The following is a 13,713-nucleotide window of genomic DNA, read 5'->3' as shown; positions in this document are numbered from 1 at the left end:
GGAGGGAGGGGAAAAATGAGGAGCCCATATTAAGGGTCCAAATAGAAGGCAAATGTTTTGAGAATGATGATGGCAACAAATGTACATATGTGCTTGATTCAATGGATGTATCTATGGATGATGATAAGAATTGTACGAGCCCCAATAAAATGATTTTAAAAAACAAACTGTGACTCTTTTTTTTAAATCATTTTATTGGGGGCTCATACAGCTCTTATCACAATCCATCCATCCATTCATGTGTTCTGCACTTTGTACATTTGTTGCCATCATCATTTAAAAATTTTTTTTTTTAATTTTAACAATTTATTAGGGGCTCATACAATTCTTATCACAGTTCATACATATACATACATCAATTGTATAAAGCACATCTGTACAGTCTTTGCCCTAATCATTTTTTTCTCCTCTTTTCTTTTTTTACATTTTATTAGGGACTCATACAACTCTTATCACCATCCATACATATACATACATCAATTGTATAAAGCACATCCATACATTCCCTGCCCCAATCATTCTCAAGGCATTTGCTCTCCACTTAAGCCCCTTGCATCAGGTCCTCTTTTTTTTCCCCTCCCTCCCCTATCCCCCCTCCCTCATGTGCCCTTGGTAATTTATACATCGTTATTTTGTCATATCTTGCCCTATCCGGAGTCTCCCTTCCCCCCTTCTCTGCTGTCCCTCTCCCAGGGAAGAGGTCACATGTGGATCCTTGTAATCAGTTCCCCCTTTCCAACCCACTCACCCTCCACTCTCCCAGCATCGTCCCTCACACCCTTGGTCCTGAAGGTATCATCCACCCTGGATTCCCTGTACCTCCAGCCCTCATATGTACCAGTGTACAGCCTCTGCCCTATCCAGGCCTGCAAGGTAGAATTCGGATCATGGTACAAACTGTGACTCTTTATGGAGTAGAAAGCCCTGCGTTTCTCTCTCAGAAAAGTTCGTGGCTGCATTGCAGTTACAGGCCAACGTGTAACCACGAAGCCACCAGGACGCCTTTTCCTTTTAACGTAGACCCCTCGTAGTTCCTGAGCTCTTCTAAGTCAAGGCCAAGTGTAATCTCACATGACCCACTGTGCATATGAGTGTTACCAAAGATGTCTTGCTGTCTCGGGAAGAACCCCAGGGTTTGTTCCTTTGTGGCTAATTTAGTTAAGGCAGCAAAATGTCCTTGCACAGAGGAATGGGAAATCACACACCAGGACGAGAAAACAATACCACTGTGCACAGATCTCTTTCCAAGAGTAAGCCCATGTATAGGGTACAAGATGGAACAGTGGATTCGGGGCTTCTGCTCAGGCACAGTGTGTTCAGAAGACCATTTCTCTGAGCACTGAAACAGTGACATCCCCTGTCTGCTGAGTGGCTCCAGATCTCACCCTTCACAATATGGAAAGGGATTATCACACTTTCTGCAGACAAAGCACATTTGCAGACAAGGACCACGCACTGCAGAATATAATAAAATTGTTTACTAACAGTTATTTTACCTAGTAAATATGTGACTCACTGAAGTTTGTTTCTATGGTTACTTCTATCTTAGACTCCTTGTGATATTGTAACAGAAATTGAAGAACAAAAATTTATTTTCTCACAGTTCAAGAGGTCAAATTCAGGGCCCCAGCTCCAGGAGACAGTTTTCTCTCCGTGTGTCCACTGTGATAAAGATGTTTTTTTCTCAACTTCTATAACTCTGTGTTCCTCGGTTCTTTGGTGATCTCCACAGGATATCTACCTGGCTCCTCCGTTCAGCTTTGCTTGTCCCTGTGTTTAAGACATATCCTACAAGGATAGGACCTCATCGGCATAACAAAGACAATCCTATTTCCCAATGGAGTTACCTTCAGAGGTAGAATGGTTCGGATTCCAACACCAATTAGGAAAGTACACATTTCAATTCATAACAGCTTCTCACCAGAGTGCTGGCTTCCCTCAAGAATTCCCTTGTAGGAATGCCTTCACCTTCTGTGTTGTCTTCACATGAGTTACTTAGCTCCCAAACAAAACAGAACCATCCTCCCAAATACTCAAAATCTCCAGGACCAATTCTAAACATTCGCACTTTTTACTTCTCCAACTCTATTTCTCATCAAGTGTCCACTACTGTATAATTTTGTGGAACATTCAAAAGCAAGAAGTTTGACTTTGGATGGATGCCTAGGGATGGTTTTGGCTGATATTCCTGACAAAACAAAAATAATACACACACCATACACAAAACCCAATTCCAAACAGTGCATTTGAAACAGTGGATGTCTTAGAGGAGACATCAGAGAAAAGCCCTGGAAGCTTATGTTTTCAGTGCTAGTTTAACAAGAAATGCACAAGCAGCAGAAGGCAGATAAGATGGCTGGTATCATAAAAATTAAATATTATGTTTATCAAAAAACGTTAAAAGATGACCTACAAACTGGGGACGCAGTGGATCTCAGAAATAGTATAGCTGGTAAGGATCCTTATCTATCTATCTATCATCTATCTATCTATCAATCTATCTATATGAAACTTATACAACTAATAACAAAAGTAGAAAAGAACATGATATTTTCCCCCAATTTTTAATTTTTTCTGCTTTCTATAATTTTTTTCAGTTTTATTTTGTCATTGTTGGTGGAGTTTTTTGTCTTATTTTTGTTCTGTATGTTTTTCTGTATGTGGAATTTGGGCTAGGAACATCTATAGTGATAGTAACTGGATCAGTAATCACCTAGTGGTGTGGTAAGGGAAGTGGTGTGAAGGGAGGGAGGGAGGAGCTAACAACAATGACTATAAGAAAAGAAAATGTTCTAAAATTGGGGTGGTTACTACACAACTCGTTGGTATGATTGAACTGTTGAAGTGTATGATATGTAAATTGTTTGCCAATAAAATTTTGTTTTTAAGAGAGAGAGAGAAAGAAAAAAGACAACAGGCAAAGACAACAATAGACATTTCTATAAATAGAGTGTTCAAATGGCCACCAGACATATGAAAAGATATTTACTGCTCTCAGCCATCAGACAGATGCAAGTCAAAACCACAATGAACTCAATGCCTTCTAAGTTTATGTTAATGATGGTGGAATAATTCGGGAAAGTATCAATAATGGTTATATAACCGAGCATAATCAATGGTACTGAAATATACATATAGAAGGTATTGAATTGGAGAATGTTTTGTTGTGTATATTTTTCCCACAAGTAAAAAATAATAATAATTATACTAATAATAAATTCAAGAAAAAACAAAATGTGCTGAAATTGATTGTAGTAATGACTGTACAACTCTCCTTGATATGAATGAACTATTGAATTGTATGACATGTGGAAGTGTCAGTGAAACTGTAAAACAAACAAACAAAATCATAATGAGATGGCACTAGAATGGCTAAGATTAAGCAAACATCCAATGGGGATATGAGGAAATTGAAACCTTATTCACTGATGATGAGGACGGAAAATTGTTTCAGCCATTGTGGGAAACTGTGTGACAGCTTCACAACAAATCTGAACAGAGCTACCATATGGCCCAGAATCCCACTTCTAGCAATGTATCTAAAGGACTTAAAAACAGTGATGTTAACTGACATATGTACAACTATGTTCACTATTCACATTAGCAAAAAGGGGAAAACTCCTAACTACCCATCAATAAATGAATGTTGTTAGTCCCAACTCATAGTGACCATGCACTTTCAGTATATTGACAGTGTCCTGCTGCTGCTATTCATAAGGTTCTCAGTGACGAATCCCTCAGTCATAGATGGCCTCATCCTTCTTCATAGTCTGTTCTTATCTGGCAGCTCAGCGCAAACCTGATGCGCACTGTAACATGGATGGGGCTTAAAGACGTAATGCTTAGTGAATAAGTCAATCACACAAGGACAAATATCACATGAGCACACTCTTATAAAAGGACAAGAATAGGCCAATGCATTGCGACCAAAGCTTATAAGTAGTTACCAGCGCTGGGAGGTAGGTGAACGGGGAAGCCTATGGAGTACCAAGTTTCTGCTTATGGCGATGAAAACTTTGCATTGGTTTAAGCCCAATGGCTGCACTGCCAACTAATGTAGGTGGTGTCAATAGGCTGCATACCTATAATCCTGGAATTGGCCAATGCTATGTGATATATGGAGGTTTAGGGTCAATGATTCAAGGTCCATCCCAGTGAATTGGCTTACTTGGCTTAGTTCATTGCATAATGCTTGGGATCTTAAAAGCTTGTAAATGAGCATCCAAAGCACAATGTGGAATCGAAGGGAAAGGAGAGTCAGGAAGAGGAGAGTGAAGAGGAATGTGTTGTTCATTGTGTCCAGGAACAAATGCCTCCTCTGTGTCGAGAGCAGAAGTAGACGGCATTCAGCTACCCCCGTTGACTATTTGGAATCGATTACATGAGAGAATCCCGATCAGAATGGGAGGGGGAGGCATATAGAGTTCAATTCAAGTTCTCATGGAATTCAGTTATCCGGGAGCCATTGGGCCTAGGTGAATCCCCCAAACGAATGCTCCTAACATCATCTTCAATATTTAAACCAAAAAATATCACCTGAATCTTGGTAAAATCAAACACAAGTTTACAATAAAGAATCTATGCCCTGAGCTTCATGCGCTTCACCACAAAGCTGAAAATAAAGAACTAACTGTATGGGACCAAACTAACAATAGCAACACGAAAGGTGAGATGGAAAGCTTGGGAGACAGTGGATTTATGCTAATGGAGGAGAACACCTCGAATATAATTGGTGTCCCTAGAATGGACATGTAGGCATGTTGAATTGTGCTTTGTGTGTACTTCCAACAACAGTTAAAAATAAAATTAAGAAGACAAATGGGAAGAAAAGCGCAGCTTCCTGTACCTGGTCTCAGCAGTGGGAACCAAAGGGCTGCATGGCTCAACCGCATTGTAGAAATCAAATGAGAACGCGTCTCAGCTACTGTCCCTGCTGCAGGGTCCTCAACCTGCTGTGTGTAACGGGAGGAAGCTGGCCTTGCAGCGTCTCTGCTGGTCACGCTTTTGCCCACGTGGAGCTTCCGAGAGAGCAGTGCTTCTTCGGGGAGTGGTTGCAGGACCCTTGCATCAGGCAGGGATTCCCTTGTGCGTTCATTGCACTATGGTTGCTGGCGCTGTTCAATTCCCTTCTTCTCCATTACATTATCAACCCCTTGGGAAAAGAGATTCTGTCTCTTATCCATCATTTCATTCCCTGCACCACCTGGCCAAGATGCAAAAGCAATTGGTCAACAATTATTGCAGAGGTTGTCGTTGAGCGCTTTAACTCTGAGCAAAACGATGTATCACAAACAATGGCCAGTTCAACAAGTTTGACATGTATAATTCAATGCCGTTGATAATTCATATTATGTAACGATTACCAATATTCTTTACACTTTATTCCACCAGCATTGATAGCAACTCAGTGTCCTTTCTTTCTCTTGCCTTCTCACCCCTTGTTATCACTGATAAGAGTTCATATATTTTCTTATATAAGGGGGATCAGACTATATTTGTCCTTTAGTGATTGATTTTCTCATTGAGCATAATGTTTTCGTATGTATCACGACTTCCTTTCTCCTCATGGCTCAAGAATATTCTGTTGTACATAAGTATATAAGTTGTTTATTCCTTCAACTCTTGATGGACTAGGGTGTTTTCACCTTTTGACTACTGTGAACTGTGCAGCTATGAACACTGGTGTACAGGTGTCTGCTTGTGTTCCTGCTTTCTCACGAAATGCTTTTAAGCTAATTTATATGTAAGTCTTGCAGCTTTGTTTTCAGGTGATCAATGAGGAGATTAGACCCATTTCTTAGAGGCTACCTGGGTGGCTGCATACTCAGCTATTGCAAAGGTGACTTGGGGGGCTCTGGGAAGACTTTTGAGAGGACCAATGACCAACAACAATATAGTTTTCTCAGGCCATTGTCTTTGGCAAGCTCTTCAACCTGAGCTTAGAAGTGCTATAATTTTAATTAAGGTTGCATGGAGACTTTTGAAAGCCACCACACTTTACATTGACTTCAGGCAGAGTTGTGCGCCCACTGTTTTGAACACATGTAATCTTCAGCCCTGGAAACTCTTCCAGAGAACACACCTGCTATAGATTGAATTAAGGAGTCCCACCAAAACATACTGTGCCTTATACCTGTGGATGTGATTCCATTTGGGAATCAGGCTTCTTTGTTAAATTAATGATAGGATTTTCCAGATAGAATGCGGTTAAAGCAGATTAGGCACTGAGAAGTTAGCTCAAATGAGTCAAGATTGATGTCACTTGTAGATCATCCAAGAACCAGGGAAGAAAAGTTGAAAGAGACAAAAGCCCCCACCCCCACCCCCATCCCAAGCCCACAGAAAAAGAGCCAACCTGTCCTAGAGCCACCACTTTGAATACAGACTTCTAGCCTCCTGAATTGTAAGAAAATAATGTTTTCTTTGTTACAGCTACCTGTGGTATTTCTCTTACAGAGACACTAAGAAACTAAGACAACAACTCACTCTTCAATTTAAAGTCCTGGAAGTTTTATGGTTGGTTGACAATAAATCCCGGGACCAGATACGCAAATACCTCTTGCAATGATTTTCCAACCAGTTAAGGATGGGAAGTTCCAGAAAGCAATACTCGGATTGTCTATTTGCAGTGTGCTAGAACAACTGCAAGCTTAATCAATAACACCTGAGAACACCCTCCCTAAGTTTCAAGGCAAATTTGCTGCTGCTCTTTGAAAATATCTACCTATGTACAACTATCGTGGCAAGGGATGTGACACTACCTTGGAATTCTGCATGATGCCTCTGTTAGGCATACACTCTAAAGACCTAGCAGCCATAACAAGATCAGGCAAATTCACTCCTGTGTTCATCATAGCACTGTTCACAATAACAATTCATTGGAAGCAGCCCCATGTTCGCCAGTGGAAGACTGGATAAAGAAACTTTGGTACATACACACGGTGGAACACTGTGCTTAGCCAACAAAACCAATGATGGAACCAAGAAGCACTGCACGACATGGATGGACCTCAAGAACATTGTACCCAGTGAAGTTCACCCATCACAACAGGGCGATATTATGTGAGACCACTAGCATAAGGGTGCACACCAAGACAGAGATCTGCACGTCAAGGGGCACAGACTTTGGAGGTGACTACACATGGAGAGCAAGGGACAGAAGATGAGGCAACGGACCAGAGTATTGACAGGTGTTGACTGGGTGACAGGGAGGATGGAGGACCACAAGAAGGAGAAGAGAAATCAGGGAAGGAAGGAAGGGTGGGGTGGGGGGAGGGGGGCCAATCGGTGATTTGAACTATTGAAGGCAGAGTTGATGGTCTGATATGTACCCCCCCCCCACACACACACACACTCCATTCACAATAATAATTTAAAAATCGTCTTATTACTTTAAAAAAATCGAGGATGAGTTTCTTGTCATAAGGCAGGTCACAGAATAGAGTGCTTGATAGCCAATCTTTACAATTTACTGTCATTGCCTTTGTGACTCCCTGGAAAGAAGTGGGGCTGGCATTGTGGCTGGAATCTGACAGCCTGCTTTGTCAGAAAGATGAGCGTGGACTGAGCAAGCCCTCTCACTGGGGCTGTTCAGCCTGGGTAGCAGGATTCAAGCTTGGCTTGTGGTTTCTGATGGCAAATTTCTCTCCAGTGACTACTTAAACCTCCCAGATGGAGTGTGAGTAATATATGTAATATGTTTCACCTTCAAGCTTTATTTCATAAATTATAAGCACCTGTTTCCTAGTTGTCCTATTTATTCTTCTTTATTCTAGGTGCTTAGTAGCAACTTGTGGCATTATTTTCTCTCTCCTTTGGATACAATTTAGAGGGCAATTACTTTGAGATTCAGTGTAATTTGAAGAAACCATAGAATGGCTTCCTTTCATTTTTAGCGTGTGCCAATCATGTGTTACAGCTGCCTTGCCTGGTGCTGAGGCCAGCGCTGCTAACTGTGAACTACAGGGGTGGGAATGGCAGCAGGGATCCCATAAGGACAGATGTCCACCCTGTCCAGATTCTGGACACAAACTTGTCAGTTGTCCAGCTGCAAATGACAACTTCGGATTTCAGGGAAACTGAGAAGTATACTCACCGCTGGTCAGCCTCGGGCAATGTTTTCACCCCAACATGACGTTTGGAAAAGGAAATGGACACCATAAAAGCTCCATCTCTTCTGAACTATAAATACACAATCTGTCAAGGTGGTGTTATTAGGTGCTGTCAAGTCGATTCCAGCTATGTGTAAAATCTGTCAGCTCCATGCAGACAAATGACCAAGCTTTACTTCCAATGTGACTTTGGGTGCATTTGAACCTCTAGCCTTTTCATTAGCAGTCTAGCATTTCACCATTTGTGCCACTCAGAGGTTCCCTTCTCTCAAGAAACCCATTAATTAATACCAAGCATAAAACCTCACTGCCATAGAATGATTTCAACACCGAGTGACCATGTAGGACAAACTAGGACTGCCTCATAAGGTTTCCACGATGGTAAATGTTTGCTGATGCAGACTGGCACACATCCTTGGCCTACAAATGGCTTCTGGGTTCAAACCACCGATGTTTCAGTTAACCTTAACCATTACAAACAAAAAGCACTCCCTGCTGTCAGGTTGACTCTGATTCACAATGACCACATAAGACAGGGCAGGACTGCCCTATAGGTTTCAGAGGCTGTAATTCCTTACTGGAGTAGAAAGCCTCATCTTTCTCCTGCCCTTCGTCAATAGCTTTATGATTCTTTGGGAATCATTGGGAGTCCATGGGTGGGACACATTGGTCAAGTGCTTAGTTGATAACCGAAAATTTGGTAGTTCAAGGCTACCCAGAGACACCTAGTGATTGACTTTCAAAGACTCAGCCATTGAAAACTCCAAGGAGCACAATTCTACTCTGATGAATCGCCCGGAGTTGGGATAGACTTGATAGCACAGACAACATAATTCAGCAAAATTCCCTGATCAGATTGGTGGCTGGATCCTAGTGGAATGTGGCATATAATGCTGTGTGCTTTCTGGACAAGTGCCAGGCTGATCTTTCTCCAGGTGGCAGAAGAATTCAGCTTACAATGAGTAGGCACACAGAGAAGATAATAGGTGGTTCAGGTTCCTTAAAGTAGCCTTAAGTCCCCAAGGTGGGTGGGTCTTTGGGAACAAATGGGTGCAAAAATATATATTTATTTATTTTGGGCACCCAAAATAAATAAAATATGTATTTAAAATTGTGGCAGTTAAATAATCTGTCAGCTTGAGGAAGGGGTGGGGTCTGGTCTGTCAATTAGGTCGCAGCTTGATGACCTAATTTGGAGGCATGATGGAGATCAATAACTCATTGGAGGTGGGACACACTCACTCCCTACAAGACATTCCTGCTGATAAGACATAGGAGTTACACTAGAGCCCTGGAGTTGGAGGTGCCACATGGAGATCCCAGGCAGTGCTGAGAGGCTTCTAACACCACTGGATCCATAAGACTTTCCACCCACTGGCCTGTGATCTTTCTTTCTGCATACGGCATCATTGCAAGTTCTGCTTGACTGTGAAGAAGAATTTATAGACTGGTAACAGATATATTGGTTAATACCAAATTTGTGGATTTGACCTAGACTGGGCTGGGATGTTTTCTTTTTAAAAAAATTAAAAAAAGAAAATTTGGGGGGATGTTTTCTTAAGATACAATTACTCTTTTATCAACCCTATAATGCCTGAATTTTTAATTTCAGGAAATAATTTTTTGTTTTTATTCTTTACTTTAATAGTTATCAATATATATAACAACCAAAATATATTAAAAATATAAAATTTTCAATGTTTTTTAAATGTAACCATATCATCACATTTGTCCATGGATTTATAACAAAAGAATAAAAAATGTACCTTCATTTCTATGTTATTTTTCATCTTCTTTTATCATTAAATAAAAAACAAACTGAAAACTTATTTATAAAATATAATACAAAATGTATTTGTTTATAATTTTAGTTAGTGTGAAATTGAACAAAAACATTTTTTTCTTTTTTGATACAAAGATGAACTTTGCATTTGCTGCAGAAAAATACTGGTGCACTCTTGCAATTTACATTTTTGCATCTTCCTGTGTTTGTGAACTCAGGGTAATGGTGAAATAGTTTGAATAGCAATATAATTAAAATTTTACATTGTAAAATCAAAATTTTAAAATATAATACACATTTTATTTACCAATTTCATCCATATTAGCACCTGGTTCCTTGTCTGAGTGTATCGTTTCCATCTAGGTCATAAATTCACCGTTTTCCATAAAACAAATCACAATCCATGCTGTGGTAATTTTTGTCACTGTTGATTCAAATGACGAATGTAACGAATTCGTTCCCGTTTTGAAAAAGCGGAAATATATAATAAATATAATGTTTTATGAGTATTAATTTACACCTTTGACATAAAACTACAGTTTTATGAATATATACAAAAATATCAACACCAAAATTTCACAAGGTTGAAAATTATCGTAAAATGCACTGAACACCAATGACCAGTTAACCTCAAGCGGCACAATAGGTCAGAACATGTGCCACGATTCAAGCATTTTGCCGCTAAAATGCGTGACTAGTGGGATGCATTTGTACTAGTAAAGTGCGATGAGTCAGTCGACAATGGCGTCGGCTCCAAAAGCTTTATAATTTTGGTACCAGATACGTTTTAATGAAATGTTCGGAAAAAACGTCGTGCTCGGCATTTATAGGGTTAAACGATTACAGTCTTAGAAGCCCACATGGGAGTCACTATTCCTCAGCATTGAGTTTGGTTTATTTTTGAGGGTTATCTATATCCAATTAATATATATTTAAATGAGATGTAAATATATATCATATTACATATTTATTTGCGTGTTAGTCCAGGTGTACTTTAGAAACAAATTCATAGACACCCATATGCATATAAGAAAGAGCTTTATTTAAAGGAGTAGAAAGCCGAGCCAGTTTTTCTTCCGCAGAGAGGATGATAGTTTCAAACCTCCAACTTTTCAGATCGCAACTGGAATCTTAACCTTATACCAGAAGGGCTCCTAAAATTGTGTGTGTGTGTGTGTGTGTGTGTGTGTGTGACCATTATGGCAGGGAGTAAACCGAGGCTCAAGAATAAGCCTTGAGAAGTTCCAAGAGCTTTTCCCAAGTATGTGTTTACATTTCAAGAGCCAAAGAACCCTGAAAACTTTGCAACACCTCTAGGTCATTCTAACTGGAAACACCGGGGCTCAGTCACCTGACCCTGGGAGAGATGTGTTTATAACCCAAAATTATTCTTTCTATACATGAGAAGAAGTGGAAAACAATCGTTTTTATTTATTCCTCATTTATAATGCTGATGACTTTCATGCTTATATACACAATATTTGGCCTGCGCTTTGCCTCATCCTGGGATATGAATTGGGGTTTGGAAAAACATCTGGTTATTATTTGCCTTTGAAATAAGTAATCTGTCCCTAAACCAGACACCTTGTGTGCACATCCAGTATAAAATTAATGAAGATGAATATTTAAAACCCAAAAAACTCAAAGAAAAAATTATATCCTTTATTTCTCTTTAAACTTCGCTTAGGGCATTCAAGCGAGAGAGAACAGTTGGTCTGAATGAAACAAATTGAGTAAAAAGAGGGATTTCTCCATCTATTTTTATTGTGGTTGCTGCTGTCTTTGATGTGTGCACCAAGTTGAACTTAATCTGCAAACTCAGTTTTTCTCAACCTCAGCATTTGGAGTATTTGGACTAGATCTTTCTTGTCATGAGAGTTGGCTGCGTGTTGTAGTAGACCCACCCTCTCCTGCTAGGTGCCTTGAAGCATCCTCCCTCAATTCTGACAACGACAGAGTGACTCCAGACATTGTCAACACTCCACCGAGGGCTAACAATAACCCCAGTGGAGAACTACTGTATTAAATGTACCTGGGGCACTCTAGTTGTATGTGACATTAGTCATGAGCGATATTAAGAAGAGCTAATCTTGTGCACAAACAAATGAAATTATTATCTGCTTGTCTACAGAGGTCTTCCTAGATGCTCCTATGCCAAAAGCTTACTATACACCATTTGGTGCTAACTAATTAAAACACTGAAAATACCTCAGACTGTTAACAGAACAAACATGTCTGTCTTGGAAAAAGTACAGCCAGAATGCTCATTAGAGGCAAGGATGACGAGACTTCATCTCATGAACTTTGGACATGTTGTGAGGGGAGACCAGTCCTTAGAGAAGGACACCATGTTTGGTAAAGTAGAGGGGCAATAACAAAAGAGGAAGGCCCTAGACAAGATAGATTGGTACAGTAGCTACAACATGGACTCAAACATAAGAACAGTCAGAATTTTGTTCTATTGTACATAGGGTGGCCACGAGTCAGAACTGAACCCAACCACCACCACCACCACCAGCACAGTAATTAGAGATAGTTAAGCCACTTAAGTGGTCACCAAACATTTTAATGCTCAATAATAAAACTTAACCTACAAATAGCCCTATTAACGTAATCACAGTGGATGGATGGATGGATGGATGGATGGATGGATGGATGGATGGATGGATGGATGGATAACTATAGACAAAAGATAGATACACATAGGTAGATAAAATAGACAAATAAGGAACTGAGAGAAATATAAATACAATGTCACTACAAGGTCATAGGCAGGGAAAGGACTGCAAAATAGATGGCTGTTATGAGTTGAATAGTTTACCCCTTGAATATTTATCAACTAGAATGGCCCATGATTCTCAGTGGTTTGGCAGTCATGAATGATGTAGTTTGGCAGTCATGTAGTGATGCAATCACCTTCATGATGAGATCTGATGTGTTTGGCCAATACGTTTTATTTTATCATTTTATTGGGGATCATACAACTTGTATCAAAATCCATCCATCCATCCATTGTGTCAAGCTCATTTGTACATTTGTTGCCATCATCATTCTCAAAACATCTGCTTTCTATTTGAGCCCTTGGTATCAGCTCCTCATTTTTCCCCTCCCACCCTCCCCCCTTTCTTATGAACCCTTGATAATTTACAAATTATTATTATTATTGTCATACCTTACACTGTCCTATGTCTCCCTTCACCCACTTTTCTGTTGTTCATCCCCCAGGGAGGAGGTTATATGTAGATCCTTGTAATTGGTTCTCCCTTTTTACCCCACTCTCCCACCACCCTCCCGGTATTGCCACTTTCATCTGAGGGGATCATCTGTCCTGGATTCCCTGTGTTTCCAGTTCCTATCAGTACCAGTGTACATTCTCTGGCCTAGCCAGATTTCTAAGGTAGAATTGGGATCATGATAGCAGGTGGAGCTGGGGAAGGGGAGGGGGACGGGGTGGAAGCATTTGGGAACTAGAGGAAAGATGTATGTTTTATCATTGCTACACTGCACTCTGACTGGCTCATCTCCTCCCCATGACTCTTCTGTAAGAGGATGTCCAGATGTACAGATGAGTCTTGGGTCCCCAATCTGTACTCCCCCGCAATCACAATGATTTGATTTTTGTTCCTTGATGCCTGATAGCTGATCCCTTTGACACCTCGTGATCATACAGGCTGGTGTGCTTCTTCCTTGTGGGCTTTGTTGCTTCTGAGCTAGATCGCTGCTTCTGTACCTTTAAGCCTTTAAGACCCTAGATGCTATATCTTTTGATAGCTGGGCACCATCAGCTTTCTTCACCACATTTGCTTATGCACCTGCTCT

Source organism: Tenrec ecaudatus, chromosome 2, assembly GCF_050624435.1.
Source record: "Tenrec ecaudatus isolate mTenEca1 chromosome 2, mTenEca1.hap1, whole genome shotgun sequence".
NCBI lineage: Eukaryota > Metazoa > Chordata > Mammalia > Afrosoricida > Tenrecidae > Tenrec > Tenrec ecaudatus.
The sequence above is the reverse complement of the archived record's forward strand: the minus strand, read 5'-3'. Positions refer to the sequence as shown.